This window comes from Canis aureus, chromosome 20 (genome assembly GCF_053574225.1).
Source record: "Canis aureus isolate CA01 chromosome 20, VMU_Caureus_v.1.0, whole genome shotgun sequence".
NCBI classification, from domain to species: Eukaryota; Metazoa; Chordata; class Mammalia; order Carnivora; family Canidae; genus Canis; species Canis aureus.
In genome coordinates this window covers 52,884,419-52,906,265 of record NC_135630.1, presented here as the reverse complement: position 1 = coordinate 52,906,265, position 21,847 = coordinate 52,884,419, and the positions used below count along the sequence as shown (strand labels likewise).

At 36.2% G+C, this 21,847-nt stretch overlaps 1 protein-coding gene across 19 annotated transcripts in view; it reads left to right on the top strand.

Moving 5' to 3' along the window:
* QTMAN (queuosine-tRNA mannosyltransferase) overlaps positions 1–21,847 on the top strand; it is a 426,509-nt gene that overhangs the window by 89,714 nt on the left and 314,948 nt on the right. For 16 of the 19 annotated variants that reach the window (XM_077861608.1, XM_077861601.1, XM_077861596.1 and 13 more), the window contains one exon: positions 7,271–7,334. The gene's annotated coding sequence lies outside the window, so the exon portion shown is untranslated. Of the gene's footprint in view, positions 1–7,270; positions 7,335–7,813; positions 8,066–21,847 lie in introns of those variants that run through there. The other 3 variants (XM_077861600.1, XM_077861599.1, XM_077861598.1) reach the window with 3 other exon arrangements.

Sequence of the window (21,847 nt, the reverse complement as noted above, 5' to 3'; positions counted from 1 at the left end):
AAGAAAGCAATCACTTGAGCAACTTATTGTACTTCTAGAATTCTGATTATGAGTTTGTTCTTTTTTTTCTGAGATGCTGTTGGAAACCTTATGTTTTTACTTTAGGGCTGTTGGTTGGAACAGATAATGATAGTTTTGCACTCAGGAGTACATAAGTAAAAATGCAGTAGATTAATTGGTAAAAGAGTCATTTATTCTGTTATATGATTCAGTCGATAAATATATACAAACCAAGGCATGAAATCATTTATTGGATAAAGTGGGCAAAATACCACATAATTTCATTAACCTTTAAGCAATGAAATTATAAATCCCTATGCAAATGATTAAGGTTATCATTGCCTATCACCCCCTTTTGATACCTACAGACTGTTAATTCTTCTCTGTCCTGCTGAGTCTTATTAAAACTTCTGACTGATGTACTTTTATTAAAAGGTTTAGAATTTACCAATTTAAAGCACTTGCTTCACACTATCACCTCTAATTTAACTAGGCCATTAAACACCGTATTTTGCAAAGCGAAAAAGTCAATAGCTGTTTCTTTAAAAAAATAATAAATTGAAATGAATTTTAAACTCTGCTTGGAGGTGAGCAACTGCTATATACTACTAGGTCTTTTGATAGTTGATTTGTTCCTTTAGTATGCAAATTTTAGGTTTACAAAGATCTACTGCTTTTATTTAAGAAATATGCCTGGAGGCTAGATTGGTAAGCTTTAGGGAGATATCTAGTTTGGTGTGAAATAAATAGTTGTTAAAGGATCACATGAATTGGGTCCCAGAAGATAAAGAGTAGAGCTGAGACAGATTGAGAAAAACTGACTGTATTTCATTTCATTTGGCTAAAAATACCACTAAATTAAAAATGAAGGCAATGAATGATGGCAACACAAAGGCAATTAAGGCCAGTGAGCTTTTTTTTTTTTTTTTTTGGTAGATTTTGTGGAAAGTTCTGACTAGCAAGAAGTTTAAAGGAAAGGGCCTACTACATCCCTGACTAAAGATGACTAAAGATGTTTACTCATCATTTTGGAAGGCTAGACTCTAGAGCTTTAGAGTTTTGGGAGAGAAGACACTTGGTCAAGGAGAAAGGAATGGATTATTCCCCTGGCTCAGTCTGCTGCATCACTTCCGGTCAGTGAGAGGACAGATGTCACAGAACATCCTCACATTCAAAACAAAAGGACTGAGGGTTGCCCTCTTAGGTTGGAATTACAGGTAATCTGGTTTGTAAGTTTAAAGCAAATGGTGTAATAGTTACACTTTTAGGTTTAGGGAAGCTTTATATCATTGATCTTTTGCATCTCTGATTTTCAAGTGGATTTTGGAGAAAATAAACTTAGAAATTATAAAATGTATTTCTATATTGATAGCTTTTATAATCCTCTTTTTTTCTTTTTTTGAGTGCTTTCATCTGCCTTTTTGGATGTTTTTAAGGACTCTGGCTCTCAGAGATAGAATATTTGAACAACATCAGTAGCAGTTAAAATGTCCTTTGTTCATGGGTGTGTGTTGTGTATCTCTGGTGGTGGATAGTGAGGTGTGGAGAACGGGGGTGATGATGATGTGTGAAGATGGAATGCTAGTCTTTTATTGAGGCTGGAAGTCCACAGCCCTTTTTCCATCAAGGACCCTCTCTGTACAGGTATATAATGCATAAATAAATAGATTTCCTTACCTCTTCCTATTCAGTATCATTTTATTTATTTTTATTTTGTACTTTAAGGTTATCTTAAAAACTTTTGAATAGTCACTGTGTTTACTGGATTCAAATTCAAAAAGTGAAAAGGGCAATGACATCTCTTTCTTATGTCCCTTAATACTTTCTTTATACACACGTAATCAGTGTGTGTGTGTATATGTGTGTGTGTATATTTCTAGACACATGTAGACCTATATTATCTATCTATTTATTTATTTTTGTTCATATGTTGATTTATCTACTTACCTTGTGAACATTGTATTTTGGAAGTTTTTTTAAAAATGCCAAACTGTACCTAAAAATATAGGCTATATAGCCTTATCCAGGTAGGAGTTCCTTCCTTCCTTCCTTCCTTCCTTCCTTCCTTCCTTCCTTCCTTCCTTCCTTCCTTCCTTCCTTCCTTCCTTCCTTCTTCTTTTTAAAGATTTTATTTCTCTATTTGAGGGAGAATGGGAGAGAGAGCATGAATGTTGGTGAGGGACAGAAGGAGAAGCAAACTCCCCGGAGAGCAGGGTGCCTGATGTGGGCTCGATCCCAGGACCCTGGGATCATGACCTGAGCCAAAGGCAGATGCCCAACTGACTGAGCCACTCAGGTGCCCCATGTATTATTTTTATTAGCTTTTTTTAAACATTGAAATTAGTTTAAGATCTGTCCTAACCCCACTCCCCTGTATTTTGTGAAGCAGAATTACTTGTGAGTCCCTGGGAGGTTCTGTGGGTATGTGTCAGGTTCCGCCTTTGCTCTGTAGCTTTAGGGGCATGTGGTGTTTCTGAAGCCCTTACTGTTTTTACATCCACACAGTAATGCTTTTTTGTTCTTGAAGAATTTTCATTTGCACGTGCTAGGCTCAGAGCAGATTCCTTTGTGGTTTTTTATTTTTTATTTTTCCTTATTACATCCTTATAGTCTCCTCTGCTCACCTAGTTTTACTTCTAAATTTCCATTTTCTGTGAGCTTTTATATTTGTATTCATATTTGTTTTATTTAATTTGACTTTTTATTTTTCCTGATCTTAGTTGAGTGTATAATTTTGAGTGTTGGGAACCATCTGAGGCCATTTTCTTCTTTTAAAGTTTACTTCTCTCGAGTCAGCAAAAGGGACTGATTGGAAGTATGGGATCTAGAGCTAGATTGCCGGGATTGTGGCCTAAGAACATGACCTTGGGCAAGTTACTTCTTTCTGCTTTAGGTTTCTTATTTTGTTCAATGGGGTGTAGCAATTTCATCTCTTTTAGAGATATGATGATTAAATTATATAACAGTTGCATAGTGCCTATCAAATGTTAGCTATTTGTATTTTTATGATATAGTTGTGATTATATTTGATTTTTATGGGATATAATTTAGCACTTTTAACATTAAAACTTTAAATATATTTGTATATATTTTAAGGAACCTTATAAATCTTCACTCTAGGATATAGCTTTCTGTTTTAAACACTAAGAATGAATCTATAAGCTATCAAGATAAAATAGTAAGTTTTGAATGTGAGGGTGATTTGAGTATAAAGAAAAACCAAAGTCAATTCTCTTTCCTTCCCTTGTTGGTTGAGAATAGTGTGTATTTTTTTTTCATAGTGTGTGTGTGTGTGTGTGTGTGTACAGCAGTGCTGTTCAATAGAATTGTAATGCAATAATTTAAAGTTTTCTAGTGGCCACATTAAACAGATAAAAAGAAATAAATTTAATTAATTTTGTTAATACATTTTATTTAAGCCTATATATCTAAATTATTATCATTTCAACATGTAACCAATATAAGATTATTGAGCTATTTTACATTCTTATTTTTCCATTAAGTCTTTTAAATCTATTGTGTATATTCCCCTTATAGCACATTTCCATGTCCAACAGGCATATGTGGCCAGTGGTTACAGTATTAACGTGGTTAGAGTCTATAAACCACCTTAAAATTTGTCCTCTTAGGTTAGGGAGGGCTTTATGCTATTTTATTTTATAACAATTGATAAAACTAGATGCATCTAATAGGCTGACAGAAATGATAAGTTTGTAGTGTGAAGAGAGCAATGGGAGAGGTTTGGATTTGGGAGTGATCAGTGGATATATAGATGATAATTGAAATCTTGAAGTCAAGGACAGAATAATAATAACCCTAAGGGTAAAGCTCTAAGGAATTCTTGGAAAAGGAGCCAGGTTAAAATAGGGAACACATCCTATAGACTGGAGGAGAACTGTAAGATGAGGACACCTTGGAAACCAATGTGAGGAAATTTCAAGGAAGCATGGTGGGCAAGAGTGCCCAATGCCACAGTCTAGGGGAGTGAGGAGTGAAAGTAGGTAATTATTAACAAACCCTAGCAATGGCTATTTCAGTAGAGTGATGGCTTAGGAAGCCACGATGTAGTAGTTCAGACTTCATGGGAGTTCAAAGGAAGGCAGTGGGTCTGTATTGTTTTACGAAGCTTGGAAGAGTAGTTGGTAGTGCTGAAAGAAGTTGCTAGGGGAAGGAGCCAATGGAGAGAAAAAGGCTGAAGGTAGAGGAAAAGGAGAATGATGGAGTGAGGTTTTAGAAAAGGCACGAATGAATAGGGTTCAGTAAACAGGCAGAGGAATTAGTAATGGAACATAAGAGAGTGAATTATGAAATCGGAGTGAAAACATTATGAGACAGGAGAATTTGTATATGATAGAGTGGGGTCTTTGTTGTAGGCAACGGTTAGTTTAAGTTGCAGACAGCTAGCTAGTTTAAGCAAAAAGGGATATGTTATACACTACTTAATTTCCAAAAGTGCCAAGGAATTAACCTTGACTATTACTATAAAGCTAGGAATAGCACAAGCCAAGGAAAACCTCCATTTCTACTATTTTAGTAGATTCACTTGCTATTTGGAACCCATGATACGAGAGATCATTTAATAGACTACCTAGCTGATAGCCCCACAAGAACAAAATGCCTTCACTGCAAAATTTGATCTCATTGGAGGTGGTCAGCACCTTGACTTACTCACTTCTGTTTTCTAAGTCCCAGATGGATTTTTCTGATTGTTTGAATCTGGGTCCTTACATGATGCAAACAAATGCATCTGAGAAATGGAGTTTTTAGCTTGGAAGGTCCTATTGTAGAGGAAGCTAGAGAGCACGCTAGAGGTTGAGAGCAGCCTAGGGGGTTCTGATTCTGATCTGTCGTAAATTGAAGTCAAGATTGACCCAGGGCAACAGTCACCTGAAGATTTGAGCAGCCTGGGTGATCCACCTACAAGGTGCCTCACACATAAGCCTGTTTAGTTGATTCTGGCTATTTGGCAAGAAGCTATGTGGACTGCTCCATAGAGCTGTTTGTTCTCATGATGTGGAACTGACTTTACCAAATGAGCGATCCAGTAGAGCAAGGAGCTAGCTGTAATACTTTTTAGGACCTAGCCTCAGAAGTCAAGAAACCATCAGTTCCAGGGCATTCTGGTTTTGTTCAAAGCAAACTTCATGCAGTGAGAAAGAACTACAAAAGTCATGAATTTCATGGGGTGAGGATTTGGGGGCCGTTTTGGAAGTTGGCTATCATGTCTCTACACTGCCTGCCTTCTTTAACAGCAGAAATTGATCAAATTTGTCTGTAGAAGAGAAAAATGATTTGAAAAAAAAAAAAAAGAAAGAAAAGAAAAGAAAAGAAAAGAAAAGAAAAGAAAACAACAACAGAATGGAACCTGCCAAGAATTTGGATAGTATGTGGTTCTGTGTTACATCTTAAGGTTACAAAGTGCACAACATCTGCCAGTTTTCTAAAAGATTCAGAAATGCTGTTTAGTTACTTGTTCTCAGGCTTTCTCCTCTCAAGGCAGAGAGTGTATCATAAAATCATAACTCAGTCTAGGTGTATGTGTTTTGATGTTTGGAGATAATGAGGTTGTGATACTTTGTCTTCCAGAATAGCTCTCCTGTCCTCGTCTCTGAAATGAAGAGGTTGGATTAGCTGTCCCTATGGTCCTTGCTCAGTCTCCATTCCCTAAGATCCTGACTAACTTTGAGAATTGGAGTGAACATCCCTGTGATGTACTATATAGATGTAGGCCATTCTCCTATGCCTCGGTCACATCATCTTATTTCTTTCATATCATGTATTGAAATGAGATTGCTGATGTATATGTCCCCCTGCATCCTTCCTCCCCTTCCCAAAATTAAACTCCTGTCTTGTTCACTGCTGAATTCCTAACAATCAGGGCAATGCCTGGTAGATGCTCAGGGGTGAATGTCAAAATAAATTATTTTTCAAGAAGATATCCTACAAGATCATTATTTGTAATAAGTCATCTCAAAAGTTTTGTTTTGTTTTCTCCTTTTTACTCGACTTATGTCTTCTCAGCCTTTCCCTTATCTTTTTTAGCCTTTAATTTTTTTTTTTTTTCCTTTTCTCTTTTGGTGACACTCCAGCTCAGGATTCTTTCTACAGCTGTGAATGTTTTAGTCTTATTCAGAGTTGGTGCCTGGAAGGTTTTCCATCTTGATTTCTTTCTGATATGGGTTATTCAGACTCTGTGACTACTGTTTAAGATAATTCTTTTAGGGCAGCCCTGGTGGCTCAGTGGTTTAGTGCCACCTTCAGCCCAGGGCCTGATCCTGAAGACTCGGGATCGAGTCCCACATCGGGCTCCCTGCATGGAGCCCGCTTCTCCCTCTGTCTGTGTCTCTGCCTCTCTCTTTCTCTGTGTCTCTCATGAATTTTTTTTTTTTTTAAGATAATTCTTTTAAGAGATGCACTTGGCAATCCTGTGATTTTCTGCTATGGATACTGTTTGGGAGCCACATTTCTTATTGCTTTGCTAGCCCTTCCTTATTGTGTGTCTTATAGGGTCCTTTTTGGGTGAGTTACTGTTAGTTTTTGAGCCTGTGAATATTGATGAACCTAAGGGTTCTGACTTTAATATATACAGAACAGGAAAGTCACAATATTCACCCTTGGGTATATGGTAGGATTTTGCTCTCTTCACTGTGCATGGCTTGCAGAGAACACAAGGCTGTGTAAGTTAAGTAACAATTTGAACCTGATATAATGCTCCTGAGAAACTAGTGTTCTTAAGGTATTCACCCCAGATACAGAAGTGTCTGTGTACCTCCATTGTTTCCCTCAGAACCAGACTGATCATCCATATGCATTCCAGCCTGTCTCTGGGATCTTGAACTGTCCTCAGCAGAGGCTCATGACAGTTTTTCTGGATTATAGAACTTTTTGCAAAACTGACAAACTATTAACCTTATCTCCAGAGAGACATCCATTCACATAAACCCACAAATTTTACATATATGGTTCAGAAGGGCATAGACTCCTAAAGTTCATCCATGTACCAAGGTTAAGGACCTTGAATCTGAATTCTTCTTCTTCTTGTTTTTGAGTTAGAATTGACTTGGGAAACCATGGAAAGATTGAGGGGGAAGAAAAAGCTCTTATTGGTTAAGACTCAAAACATCTCCCTCTCCTTGGAGGTTCTCCCCCCCTCTTGGAACATCCAGTACTCAGACTACTAAGTCATTCAAGTAAACTTATCCAGGTCAGGATTCAGAATTCAGGCTAGGCTTATTTTGAAGATAACATCGTATGTCCTTTGATCTCACAGGTACCTCTGCATCAGTCAGATTGGATATATGTGAAGAGAGAAATCAGTACATCTGGATCATCAGGTAAGCAAATGGGACTTTGTTTTAATTTCTCCATCGATTCAGTCCTCTGTCAGTCTGCAGCCATTTCCTCTCATCTTTCTCTACTGCAGCATGGGTCAGTGAGATGATAAATATTTCTAAAGAGGAGGAAGCAGCCATTCTTAAGTTATGCCAGATTACTTCGTCTGCTGCTTGAAGTCAGATTTCTTTATTTTAATTTTATCTCATTATTATTTCATATATTCACACTTCTATAGTGGATAAAAATTCCCTGCTCTTCTTTTTATGTATATACTTTGGAGAGTTGTGGACAGCTCTCATATTGTTCCTTGGTTGTCAGCCAAGTTATACACATTTAACTCCTTTAATCTTTCTTTGTAATTCAGTCAGCTTGGCTGCTTTTTCTAGCTTTTCCCTTATTTCATCTGCATCATTAATAAACAGAAAAAGCATATTATCATCTAGCTTCTTCTACACCTTTCATTCTTTTTACTTTCCAGTTTTGCGTCAGATTCTTTGTTGAACTAAAGCCAGCCAGACATCATTCTTTGGACCACCTTGGCAAGACATGAATGACTTGCCTACAACTATCAGTGTCCCCTGCAGTAATAACATCAACGGTATATCCCAGACGAAAGGAAGGAAATGTGAAAGGAGAACACTGAGGAGCAAAATAATGCATTTGTCGATTCTATGGCAGACCGGCCCTTGCCACCCAGAGGAAATCATTGTACCTGAAACCCGTATTACAGGTTTTGTCCTCCCCAAGTATTGTGCACGGCACTAATTTGAATAATCAGGGAAGCATGCACTGTGCACTGTTTGCAGTTTGGCCACCATTCTCCCTCGGTTTCTTTTCCACATTCTCACTCTCCCACCGCCTTTCCCAACACTGATCATGACTTTCTGTCAGAATCTGTGGCCATGAGCAAAACTGGGCAGGGGATCATTTTGTTGGAAATTAGGTAGGCTCAGGTGGTGACACTTCACGCCTGTGTTTGTAACATGTGAGGCAAGTGCTTTAGTTCTTGCTATTTCTGTAACAGTCGTTGGTCTTCTTTTAACAGCTGATTCCATGGAAATGGGCAGGAGGAAGGGACTAGTGGACCTTTGCTGCTATTCATCAGTGCTGTATTAGTTTCACAACTTTCTTCCTGTCCTGATTGGCAGGGAGAAGCATACTGCTTCTAGATGATGCTGAGCTTAGTGTAAAATATGCCAGCATGGGATCTGGGCTTGTCACAGTTCATTTTTTCTTTTCATTTGGTTTGTAGAAAATGGACTTCTACCTCCACTTATCTTGTGCATTAGAGAGAAAAGGGTCAGACCTCTAGGAGCTAATGGCTTATTGGTGTGTTTAGTCACCAGATTCAGGTAGTATATTTGGCTGAAGCTTCCAACAGCACACACTTGGCTTTCTCATTTGTGTTAGTTTTGCTTTTAATACAGAATTGAATAGGATACAAGAGATGGTTTTCCTGTTTGTGTCTGTGAGAACTTTCTAGATGATTTGTGGTTTAATCCTTTAAACATTTTTGATCATTTATCACTTTTTTTCCTATAATGTCATAAAAGTAGAATATTCAGATTCTACTGTTATAGTCTTTTAATCAGATTATTTAATTTTGGAGCAATCAAGGTCAGAATAACGGCTGACACAGTTGCCTCTGAATAGTCACCTAAAAGTTGTAACATTTCTTAGTTCTTTTTTTGCCTAATTTTATGGCCTTCCTTCATCTGTCAGATTTTAGATAACATCATGTGATTGGGAATCACATATTTCTTGGTCTCTGGCTTCTTAAGCAGGTAAGTATGTAACCTGGACTCCTTTTAAGTGTGAGTTTTAAAAACTGTTAATCTCTCATGTGGCTTTCAACTGCCGACAATATTGCACTCAAGCTAATTTCTTTAGGCAATTGATAGATTCTTCAGCATAACTTTTGTTTCTTGAGTCTTTTCAAGACTTGTCAAACAAAACAAAATGCTAACCTGACTTTAAGGGGCAAAAAATCCACCCCCCAACCCCGTACTATATTATTCTTTGTTCTCTATGTGCATCAAAGTGACAATCCCACACTGTCTCAATTGAGGGAGTCTAGCACGAAATAAAAAACAGCCTGGCACTGTTCTAGGCTGGCAGCCAAAATGTTTTGTGTAGCTTGGTTCTGGCAGTGGTTTTCATAAGGCAGAGAGAGGGTCTACCCTCCCAGCACCACTGAAGGAAGGCAAGCAGCCGTAGTCTTTGCTCCTTATCCCATTTCTTTTCCTTCGTTTTCCTCTTTCTTCATGTAGAACACCATCGTAAAAAAACAAAGCAAGCATTTCTTAAATAGAAACGTCATTCTCCTCACAACCTCCACGTTTACTAAATGGCATTGTTCCTTCTAGAAGCTTGTGTTAGATTTCCCTCTGCCAGCTCCTAGAGATTTCCTTCACGGTTGCATTTTTGCCACTTTTTAGAAAACCCTTCTGAATATTGCTAACTTTGGTCATGTTGACATAGTATTTTTGATGGGTTGGAATCTTGTCTTCCTTCTTGGCTTATTATTTGAATGGAAACTCTTGAATGATACTTGCTTGTATAATATGGATTTTTAAGCCAAGGTATCTCTTGTTGAGACCAAAAAGTCTGCCCATTGTTTTCTATTTTTGTCTAAAACTGAAGGTCGGCTCATAGATTTTGCAGATTGAATACTCATTTTTTTGAATGTCTGATAAATGTTGCCAGGTGAGCAAGTGAACTTCCATGAAATATAAAGATGTATATTTAAAATTTTTTCCTTTGCAATGAAAATGCAAGATAGAACGCAGTGTTTTTAGGTTTCTCAGTTTTTTCTAAATAATGGCTAGTGACCTATTATTACAAGGGGTGTGAAAACATAGCTTTATGATTTTAAGTGATAACTTGAGCAGGAGACTAGGTTTTCACTATTAGCAAGCATTCTGTTAAATTTTGTGGAATGTTCCTCAAAATGTAAATGTGTTTTCTGTTGTATTAAGCAAAAACAAATGACTGACTTTCAAGTGGTCTATTTTAAAAATTAGTGTTTTGCAATCAAGATAAGAATAATTAAATAGGCAAAATATGTTTTCCGAGGAGATGGATATTATTTTCACTGATTTTTATTTTTAAAAATTGTCAATGATTTTTGGCAATAAAAAATTACTTTGGGAGGAAAACTCATGATTTTTTGTAACAGTGTGACACATGTAACAAAAAAAAAAGTAAATTAGTGCTTCCTATTAGAATTATTAATGTGAAGCATTTTTATATGCCCTATACATGGGGAAATATATCTATTATGGATACATTAAGATCAACTTGTACAATATAAGAGTTGTTTTTCTTCCCTAGAGATTTATTTTTAATTTAGAAAATGCTTCAAAATCATGAAAAGGGTTTGGAAAACAGGTATAGGAGAATTATGCATTAAATAAACTCACCTGTTATTTTTTCTCGTTCTCAAGACAGGTTCAGCAACATATTGGCTCATTAATTTAACAAAACAAACAAGTGCTCACATTGCTTTGTATGTATAATGCACATGTTAATAAATGCTACAATTCTCCATTCCCCCCAATGCTGTTTTTTTAAGCTTGTATTTAAGTACCTATTTCAGTAGAGTAGCTAAGATGAATCTGGGTAGGATGCCTGTTAGGTTATATCAATTAAGTCTTTCGGTCAATATTTAATGTTTCAGAATTATGATATTTTTTAGAAGGGAAGTTAGTGAAACTTTCTTCTCTTGGTCCAATGAAGTGCGCGACTGTCTTGAATCCTCTGTACCAAGGTGTGATAATAGAGACCAAAAACTTACTCTCTATGTTCACATCCATTCAATAATGTTCACTGCATATTAAATGCTATGCATCGACTTTAAATACGTTTTCTCCAGTGGTATAATTTTTATTCCAATTAAGCCCTTTGTCTTTTCTGCGGTAGGAACGTATCTTTCAGTGATTTAGGAATTGCAGCAGGAATTGATGTATTTATTTGTTTATTCTAACTATCCACAGAGGCATAGTAGAAATATATTTAAGACCTGTAATGTTTTGAGTGTTTGAGCAGTTGTATTTTTTTGTTTGTTGGTTGGTTTTGTTTGTTTGTTTGTTTGTTTTGGTAAATGCTATTGAGTTTTTCATTTTTGTAAGTAATAAATTCTACAGTTTTGTTTAATTCAGAACACATCAAAGATTCTATATCTATAGTTTGATGTTACACAGTTTGTAGGAGTTACTGTATAGTAACTTAATCATTATATTTGTAGTGACATGGAAAAATAGGTTTTTTGAGGGATGCCAACAAAGTTGGATAAATACTAAATTTCTTATTTTAACTAGGATTTCATTTTATTATATTAAATATGTTTGTAATTATGAGTGGTGTTTTTTTTCATTTGAATATCTGCACAGGTTTTGAATATGACTCCTGGGTAGGTGGTTTGAATATTTTGTTTGTTATCAATTGTTGGTAACACGTAATAACAAATACTGATTTCTAAGTTTATGTGGTCAAAAGTATTAGTCATTTTTCCTCACGCACATGGTACACACTTCAGTGTTAAATTTCATTACAGAGTGTTGCATGAAAGTGTATGTGCTAATTCAGTTGTTTGATTTTCCCCTCATTTTTGATACATTTTAATTCCCCCTGCCCAACATATTATCATTCCGTAGACTACTGTCACGAGTATGTCATATGTTTTCTGTGGCATCTCACACTGCTCACTTTTTTATCCATAGTACCATATGAGTTCCCCCTTTTCAGGTTTACACTGCATATTTTAAGCTGCTGATAGTGTAAGTACATTGCAAGGTAAAGTGACATTTAGCTTTTTGAGCTAGTGTCGTTTTTAGCATGAGAGCAGGAGTGTGTGTGTGTGTGTTTTCTTTTTCCTCTGCCCTAAATCTTCCCGTATTTCCCATTAAAACAAAGAAATTCAACAAACAAGCAAACAAAGAAATACAGAGATTTGGCTATAGCAGCAATTGAAATGCATCAAAAAGTGGCTACTACAATACAGTTTTATTAATGAATGATCTACATTGGTTCCAGCTGTGTCCATGTGATTAGGCCTTCACCAGGCAGCAATGGGTATTTCCCTATTGCTTTTATTTGATTTCCAAGAATGTGTCATCTGTTACATCAGCCCCTGCCAATATGCCCCCTGTAAAAGTGTTTTGTTTTCTTTTTCCTTCCAAATTTCTGAAGCATAAGTTGAATACCCACACATATCCCTGCCGAAATATTGTTTCTAGTGAATAGTGGCCTAGGTTTCTATGCCTGGTGTTGCATACCAAAATTCCAGAATATAAATTAAAGTAAATGTTTATTAAGTTTATCAGTAAATTCTCAGAAGTGCGGTTGCCTGGTAATGCTAAAGATAGACTATTTTCGCTTTTACGTTTCCATCTTAATATTTTATTACAGTGGTATAATGTGTTATAGAGGTGGACAAGCTTGCAGATTGAAATGGGGATCGTCCAGATTGTTCCCTTCCCTGGACCATATGGTATAGTTCTAAAAGCCTTTTGTACGCTGTCTGTTCAGTTTATTGTAAACTCAATCTTTAGTGCACCTAAAAAGATAACCAAATAAAAATGGGCCCGAGAAAAAGGACTTCATATCATGTAAGGGCCCCAGAAATACTTGTTTTAAAGGAGATAACTGCAGATGAAATTGAAGTTGAGATGATACAAACAAAGGAGGCTTGTCATTCTCTGAATATGCTTTGAGTTCACATGGATTGTACAAGATTGCCTTTGAATGCTGGTTTTTAAATGAAGGAATTCGTGTTATCTGACTATACTTATTATCCTTATTTATGTCATTCTTGTAGTCTCATGAAGAAGGGAATGTTGCTCTTATCTGTTTTACAGAGGAAGCTTCTACCTAGGAGTAATGCAAAAAAATATATAAACCCCAGGTTTTATGAATATATAGGTTTTTCTTTTGACTGATTTCAGTGAGAATTTAGGGATAGAATTTTCAGTAATTTCACCCTTTTAACCATTACCCCTACGCAGAGATTATTGAAAAGTTTCTCATTCCTTTTCATCCCCCCACCAGTCCCCCTCCCCACTTGACCTATTATGGTTCCATAATTCTATTTTAGGAAAATGGGATAAGAGATTGCTTATCCCATATGCTAAGACTCTTTAAAAGCTGGGAATGAGATGATTTCTCCTGACTCACACTCCCCTTCCCTCCAAAGTAAGCTACTGTTAGAGAAGAGCATTAGACATTACCCATTGCTTTTTGGCACAAGAGATTTGAAGCTGAAATTCTACCAAATGAGGGAGGAGAAAAAGGAGAGCCTGTGAAGAGCATGATTCTTTACTCTATCATTACCCTGAACCACTGAAAGGGTAACTGAGAGGAACTCAAATGTTATTGGAATGTGTAATTTCCTTTTGAATGGCCGCAGTGAAATATAGTTTAACAAAAAAGGCAGAAAAAGTATATGTGGCTTATGGAGCTGATGGTGATTGAAATTAATGAATCTTTCCAGCTCTCTGTGATTGAAATTATTCCAAGAATGGTACACATTCAAAATCTGTCCAACAGAAACCTTACAGAGGGAATTACCTTAAGGAGCTTACTAGACATTAAGTGGAATAGCACAATAATTTAATAGTACTGATGGTAAATTGGATACAACATATTTTTGGGATATAGATTTTTTCAATTTTGAAAAAAATTTAAAAACAGTAACTGATTTCAAGTTGCAGAGGAAGTTTTTCCTATTTAAAAAATATTGTTATCTTGTGGTCTTTCGTTTAATCAGAAGCTGCTTTCTAAAGTGCTCACACAATTGAAAACATAGTTTATACTTTGAAATGAGCTAGGTTCCTCTTTCCTTCTCTCTCCCTGTTCTCTTTCTTTCTTCCTTTCTTCCTAACCTTTGGCTATTTGTTTGTGTGTGTATGTTGTGTACGTGAGTGATACATACCACACTATAAAAAAATGTTATTTTACGGGTTTGAGGATCAGTTAGGAAGAGAAATACAAATCCTGTAATGACTATGCAACAAATGGATTCATGTGGAGGAATTAGACCATGCTTATCTGAGTAATATATACTACTGAAGATTGTAGAAATGCAAATTTAAAATTGTTTTTATTTCTTTTAGCTAGGAAGAACTAGATCATAGCCTTAATCGAATTAGATAGTCTAACTCAAATAACTCCTCTTTGCTGCAGCTTCTTTTTAATGGTAAAAATGCCTCTGGCTCCAGGTATTAGAAGATCTTAACTGAATGTGACTGAAATGAGGAAGAGTTTTATTGGTCTCGTGTCATAAGAAGTCTGGAGGCAGTTAGTTCACAGATAACTGATGCCACTGGAGACCCAGGTAGCATCTCCTCCCTCATCCTTAGCATGTAATTTTTGCCTTTTATTTCACAGATGACTTATACCCCCAGAAATTGTGCTTACCTTCAAGCAGGAGGAGAAGTGAAGGATGCTCAGAAGCACTTTCCTCTCTCTCTCCCCCCTTCTCTTTTTTTCGGAAAGGATTGTCTGCTCACTGGAGATATCTCCTGGGCCGAAAGTGTGTCACGTAAACTACCTCTAGCATGAGAGAAAAAGTATTACAGCCATTTTGTTTCTATTTTGGAGGAAGGCAGGGAGAAGAAGAATCGGAGTGCATATCGAGTGGGGTGTCCCAAAGTTATGTGCCATAGTTCTCAATTCTTTTGTATAAATTAGTTGCTTGAACCTTTGAACTTTCTGGGTACTTGGTGTATATAGTAGTTTGTTGCTGGTTCCCTTTGGACATCAAGTACATATGTTTTGGTTTTGTAATGTTATTTCTATGTCAGACGACAGGAACTATAATTGGGTCGTCTTGGTGTCTTTACTTTTAGCACAGTGCCTGCATAAGGACCCTCAGTTAACCCGTGGTGAATAAATGAATGGATGACTATTAAGAAATATATTTGTACTATTATTGGTATAAATCATTTATGCATATAAAGGATACAGTAGTATTTTTAACTTGTAAAAGGTTATGGACTACATTTTATTATTTTTTTTGTTGTTGCTCCTCTTTTTATTTTTTAAATTTAAATTCAATTTAGTTAACATAGAGTGTATTATTAGTTTCAGGGGTAGAGTTTAGTGATTTGTCAGTTGCCTATAACACTCACTGCTCATTACATAATGTGCCTCCTTAATGTTGATCACTCAGTTACCCCATCCCCCCACTCACCTCCTCTCCAGCAACCCTCGGTTTCTTCCTAGAGTTAAGAGTCTCTTGTGGTTTATTTCTCTTTCTGTTTTCATCCTATTTTTCCTTCTCTTCCACTATGTTCATCTGTTTTGTTTCTTAAATTCCGCATATGACATTTGTCTTTTTCTGAATGACTTATTTTGCTTAGCGTAATATGCTCTAGTTCTGTCTACATCATTGCAAATGACAAGATTTCATTCTTTTTGATGGTTGAGTAATATTCCATTGAATATATATACCACAGCTTCTTTATCCATTCATCTGTTGAAGGACATCTGGGCTCTTTCCATATTTTGGCTATTGTGGACATTGCTGCTATAAACATTGCGGTACAGATGCCCCTTTGAATCACTGTTTTTATCCTTTGGATAAATACCTAATAGTGCAGTTGCTGGGTCTGGACTACATTTTACTGACTTACTTGTTTTTGCTAAGGGAACATCAAATTGTCAAAGTTGTTTTGAGTGGAAGATATTCAGGTACAAAGATTATAGGAAAATCCTCAAAATGACTTAGTACTAGTGCTTTTGTTGGAGTGCATTATTCCATGAGTAAATATAAATATAATTTATTTTTAACTTTTTGCATAGACTATTGTTTAAATAAGGCTGTCTTGCAATTGTCATATATTAAGATCTGGTTTTTGGAGAAAGAAACAGTTTGAACTTATTAACATGGCAATTGGGTAATTTGATAATTTATATTATAGATCTTAATTTGCAAGAAGGAATTATTAGATCCTTGGTAGCCTTATAGCCAAGAGCACACCATATCACATTTTATTGCAGATGGCATTTGGGGTATTTCTCTTAATTCTTAGAGTGACAGCTTCCTGTTTTTCCAAGACATATGCAAATAGTAACTTACAATAGAAAAACACGTCTACAAGAAACCCTAAGAAGTCATTTTTATATCTGCTTGCTTTGTGAACTATCTTAGAGGAAAGGAGGCTACCTCTTAATTCGAAATCTGCAGAAGAAATGGCTGAGTGTACCTTGATTGTGTGACTCAGTGTCTCACAACTCGTCCAATGCCTAACTTAAATTCCTTTTGTTATATTTCCATTCTGTTTGTGTTATTTTGGCCTCAGAGGACAAAGAAAACAACTATCCACTATTTCCCATACAACATTCCCTATATAGCACCATTTTAATAAATTCCTCCTTTTTTCATTCATGGTGGCAGAGTTGCTGGTACCTTAATTACTAAAACAACCTGTGCATGGATAGAACTTATCTCCAAGCAGGGAATGTATTCAAGTATCTGGAACTTAAATTTTCTATCTGAGCAGTTTATAGTCACTGAAAATAAAGGAAGAGCTTTTAACATTCAGAAGGAGTCCTGGGGAGAGAGTTCCTACATAATCATAATATAGGCAAGATAGTTTCCTAGATTTGGACTCAGAATGGGTATTGATAGTCTGTTTTGGCCTTCAAGCTGCTCTTCTGGTCATACTTTTGGAGGGAATAATTTATGGGCCAACACTCTGCACTTGAAAAATTATGTTCTACCCTTTTTTCACCTTTGTGTTCTCCACCATCACTATAGTATCTGGTGCATCATAGGAACTACAATTCTGTTAAACGAACTGTTTTAGTTTCCCTTGGTAATGCTTCCTAATACAGGTAGCTTAATGCTTTACATTTCCCCATTCCACTTTAATTTAATTTTATGCTGCCTTATGAGCACTCATAGTTAATTTTTTGTTGTCATTATCTTCTTATTCAGTAATTTCTCTAGTGATTCATAACTTACTTGAATAACTAAAAGCAGTGGTAACGCCTGGAAAATTCACTCGATGATGTTGCTGTAATCTTTAATCCAGGAAAATTTTCCTTCTCTCTCATAAAGTGAAGACTTACTGTAGCCTATTGATGAGAATTCAAGAGTACATTAATTGAGTGCCTATTGTGTATAAGGCACTCTGTTGGATTATGAATGGATATAAATTATGCACAAACTTTGCTGCCAAGGAAGTGACATCTGGTTGGGCAGACAGACACACTTATATACTATATCACTATAGTATAGGTAGGATTGTGGCAACTGCTCTAAATGGGGTGGAAGCCAAGTTTGGTGGTACCACAGAGCAAGGAATAATTGCTTCTGACTGGCTAAATATGGATGAGCAGTTGACTTAAGCTTTTGTAGATGAGATGGAATTTGAATGCAGTCTTGAAATATATGTAGGAGTCTGACAGGTGGTAAAAGTGAAAGGGTTCTGGGAAGAGGAATGCAGTAACAGTGTTCGGAGGTGGAAATGTGTATGGAATGTTTTAAAAAACATTGGGTACATGGTGTGTCTGTGAGAGTGACAGGAATTGAGGCTAAATAGCTTGGAACCAAATTGTTAGGGGTCTTATTTCTTGTTAAGTATTATTTTCTCTTCTGTAGAAAAATAACCCCACATAGCCTTATAGGTATTTGAGTAGAGGAATGACATAAGGTATCTAAAAGTCTCAGAAGAATGGAGACAAGGTGAAATGTAGTGGCATATAGGGAGGACAGTCAGAAGCGGAGGCCTAATTGAGGTTGGAGATGATGAGGGAGGCTGGGGGCACAAGGTCTGGGGAGGAGGACCTGATATCCAAGGTCCCAGGGAGGTCAGCTAAAAGCCCTGTGGGTTGTTGATTTGGCGAGTTGTGCAGCAGTGTCCTGGCTCCTACATTATAGAGGGCGCTTTCAATTTTTTTTTTTTTAAGATTTTATTTATTCATGAGAGAAACAGAGAGAGAGGCAGAGACATAGGCAGAGGGAGAAGCAGGCTCCACACAGGGAGCCTGATGTGGGATTTGATCCTGGGACTCCAGGATCATGCCCTGGGCTGAAGGTGGTGCTAAATCACTGAGCCACCCGGGCTGCCCCACTTTCAATTTTGAGCCTTCTTTCCACCTGTGTCAGATTGGAATACTGTGGGACATGCCACCTGGCAGATGAGTTATTTCAGCCTGGATTCCAGAAGAAAGTAAAAGGAGAAAGGGATTGGGTGGTTGTTGAGGGAGCCAAGAGTTTTCTGCACAGTTCTTTAGCTCCTCCTTATAGTGGGGGGTCTTGGCCCTCTGTACTTTCTTTCTGGCTTCTTGGTTCGTTGTCTTCAAGTAGAACTTGCTCCTGGTCCCTTTTTGAGACCCACTCAGATGTTTTATCACTCTGTATTTTAATTACATCCAGCTCTGAGGTAGAAACTATATTTGGGTCATCTTGATATCACAAAACACTTGGAATAACTTTTAAAATGCAACCATTCAATAAATGCTTATTAAATAAAGCAAATTTGTTTAAGCTTTGCAGTCACAGACCTTCTTCCTCTCTGAACATGTCAAGCATGTTCATCTCAGGATCTTGCTGTGCTTGCTGCCTGGAAAGCTTTAGATCCAGATCTGTTTAGCTCCCGTCCTCTTCTGGTTTCTGTTTAGATGTCATCTCGTCGGCGAGGTGTTCTTTGACAATCCTATATAAAATACCACCCTTTCCTAGCCCCAAGCCTTGGCAAGACTTATCCTGTATTACCCTGTGCTATTTTTTTTATAGCACCTGCAGCCCTTCTGATGGACGTCAACTCGACGATGGTCTTTTTACTACAATTAGAAAGACATTTCCTGTGATAACAGGAACATTTGTTTTGTCACCTAATTTATCCACAAGCCCCTGGAACAATGTTGGGCACATAGTAGGCACAGTAATATTTGCTAAATGAATGGTAAAGATCAGACTGAAAAGGATAATAATCACGGAAGTACCAGTTTGTTTACACATTTATGCAAGCACTGGTATTGTTGTTATAACTTTTATAATATCAAATCTTTAGTATTGCTCTCAGAAAAATAAAAACAAATTCTATTTTCTATAGATTGCTCCTGTGAAATCTAATTATGGATTAGTTTTTGTTTTAAAAATATTTGAATGCCAAGCATATCCAGTCAGAAAACACTTTTATTATCCATGCCAGCTTAATTTTTAAGGCAGTGAAATGGAAGACTGTCATTTCAGCAAGCAACTTACTTTCATTTGTGAGAATGGAATATTTTGAATATTCTAATTGATTTTTGAGGATGATTTTCCAGGAAAATCATCCTCATTTCTGTACACTGTACATTTGCCTTTAAGACAGGAAAAAACTAGAAAGAGGCATGGAAATTATTTACTCAGAAAGGTGAGAACTTAGAGTTGTCAGATAAATGGTTAGGAGGGTGGGTCAGTCAGTTCCAATGTAAAAGGTAAATCTTGGAACACTGAAAACTTTAAAGAAGATCTGGCTTAAAACATTATTTTATATGCATATTTAAGGTTTGTGAAGAGATCCTAGACTGTCATGAGCCCAAGTCTCTATTTTATTGTATTTTACTGCAAATTCACTTGGATATTTTTCCAGAAATCTTAAGTCTGTAATTTGGCTGTAAAAAAGTTGGTTATCAAATCAATATTATTATATGGCTTTTAGTGTCATAAGAATTCCCTTTTGGAAACCTATAAAAACTCATTTTTTCTCACCATAAACTTTATCTGTCACTTTTCTGTAAGGTCAGAGTACTAATGCTGGAGGTGATCTGCTCTGGGACAGAGAGTCAACAAAGTGGCCATAAAGTTAAAAAATGCCACATGGTGCTTTCCTAAGATTAGGATTTCTTTTTCATATCAAATTCGTGCTAATTTTAAAATATGGAAAGTTATATGTTGATAGGTGTGTTCTTAGTGTCCATTTAAAAAGAGATGAATTGATAAACTTGCCCCTAATTGTTGCAGTTAGGTATTTCATGTTTTTGTTAGTACTTCTGTGTTTCCTGGAGGTTAGTTCTTAATCGTCTCTATACTTTTAATGGTAGGTTGTTTTCCCTCTAGGTTTATAACTTAAATTTTTCCAAGTAGATGGTTTTAAAAATGAAATATGATGAAACTGTTGCACTGGAAAACAATTCCAGGAATAATTCTTTCTTATCACTTGAAATTTTCATGTTTTCATGGTATTTAAATTGTAAAAGTACTAGGACCTGGAGGTTCCATTTCAAAATATTTCTCTTTTAAGTCTGAGTTGATATTGGGTTAATATTTATTGAGTGAGTATCCATTCACCTATTGGATGAATATAAATGCAATAAATATAGGAAAACTCTGAGAGATTATGAAAGGAGACAGTCTTTTAAAATTAAAAGATTGCATCTGTAGTAGTTGACTATGCAATCAGTCCCTCCTTTTAACATGTGTAGCACATATGGATGATTACACAATAACAGGTTTCTACTTTTTTAATACAGACACTTTGGAGATTAAATGTGAAACTAGAAGTTCTTTTCAATTTTATTCACCTTAATTAAATATTTCCCCTTATTTCAAGACCTGTATCTAATTATTCAGGGCACAAATTAATTTTGACATTTTATTTGAACTTTAAAACTGAGTTTGCACAATGAATGTTCCTATTCAAAACTCTAAGTACTAAAATAGTATTTTAGTTTCTAACACACTCTGTCATAAGTGCCAGCTCTAGATTCCTTATGGATAATAAAACCTTGATCTGTTTACAATTATTTAATAATTCACGTACTTTAAAAAATTAACCGGGTATTACTTTTATTTCATGCATTAGACAAGCAATATTTGCAAAACCGAATTATAGTGTTTGTGAATAGCTCTAGCCCCATTAGTTTAACCCTTGCTGATTAGTTTTTTAAGTTTCTTTATAACAATAGTAGTTAGAATAATTTGAAAACCCCCAGCAAGCTTCTGGAGGGGAGTAAGCCTTCAGTAATTGGGAAGTAGTTTGTTATTTCAAACAATTTGGCCGCCTTCCTAAAGTTAGGAAAAATTTGTAGTTTCTTTTAAGTGCAAGTTGAAACATTCGGTGAAGTTAACTTGAAGAATAAAATGAAACCTGAAGAGAAAACCAAAATCACCTACAGTTGTACCATAAATGATTATTTATGCCTACCTGTGTGCATGTGCGTTCTCGCTCACGTTTCTATACTCATTTCATTATATGTTTTTACGTATTCATAGCATGCAGTCATGCAAGGGTGGAAACATTTTCCCATGCCAACAAATGTTCTTGTTACGATTTTTGATCATTGATCATTTAACTATGAAATTCCTAGTTGTTGGACATTTTGGTAGCTTTCAATTTGGGGCAAGGACTTCAGTAAAGATCCTTGATAATTTCCGTGGTTAATTCTTAGAAGTAGCATTATTGTATCCAAAGATAGGCACAGTTTTTTGGGCTTTTTGTATTACATTCAAGTGTAATAGGACATTTTGATACCTCAAAGCAAATCCAGCCTTGTACATTGGTAGAGTTGATGGCAGCCT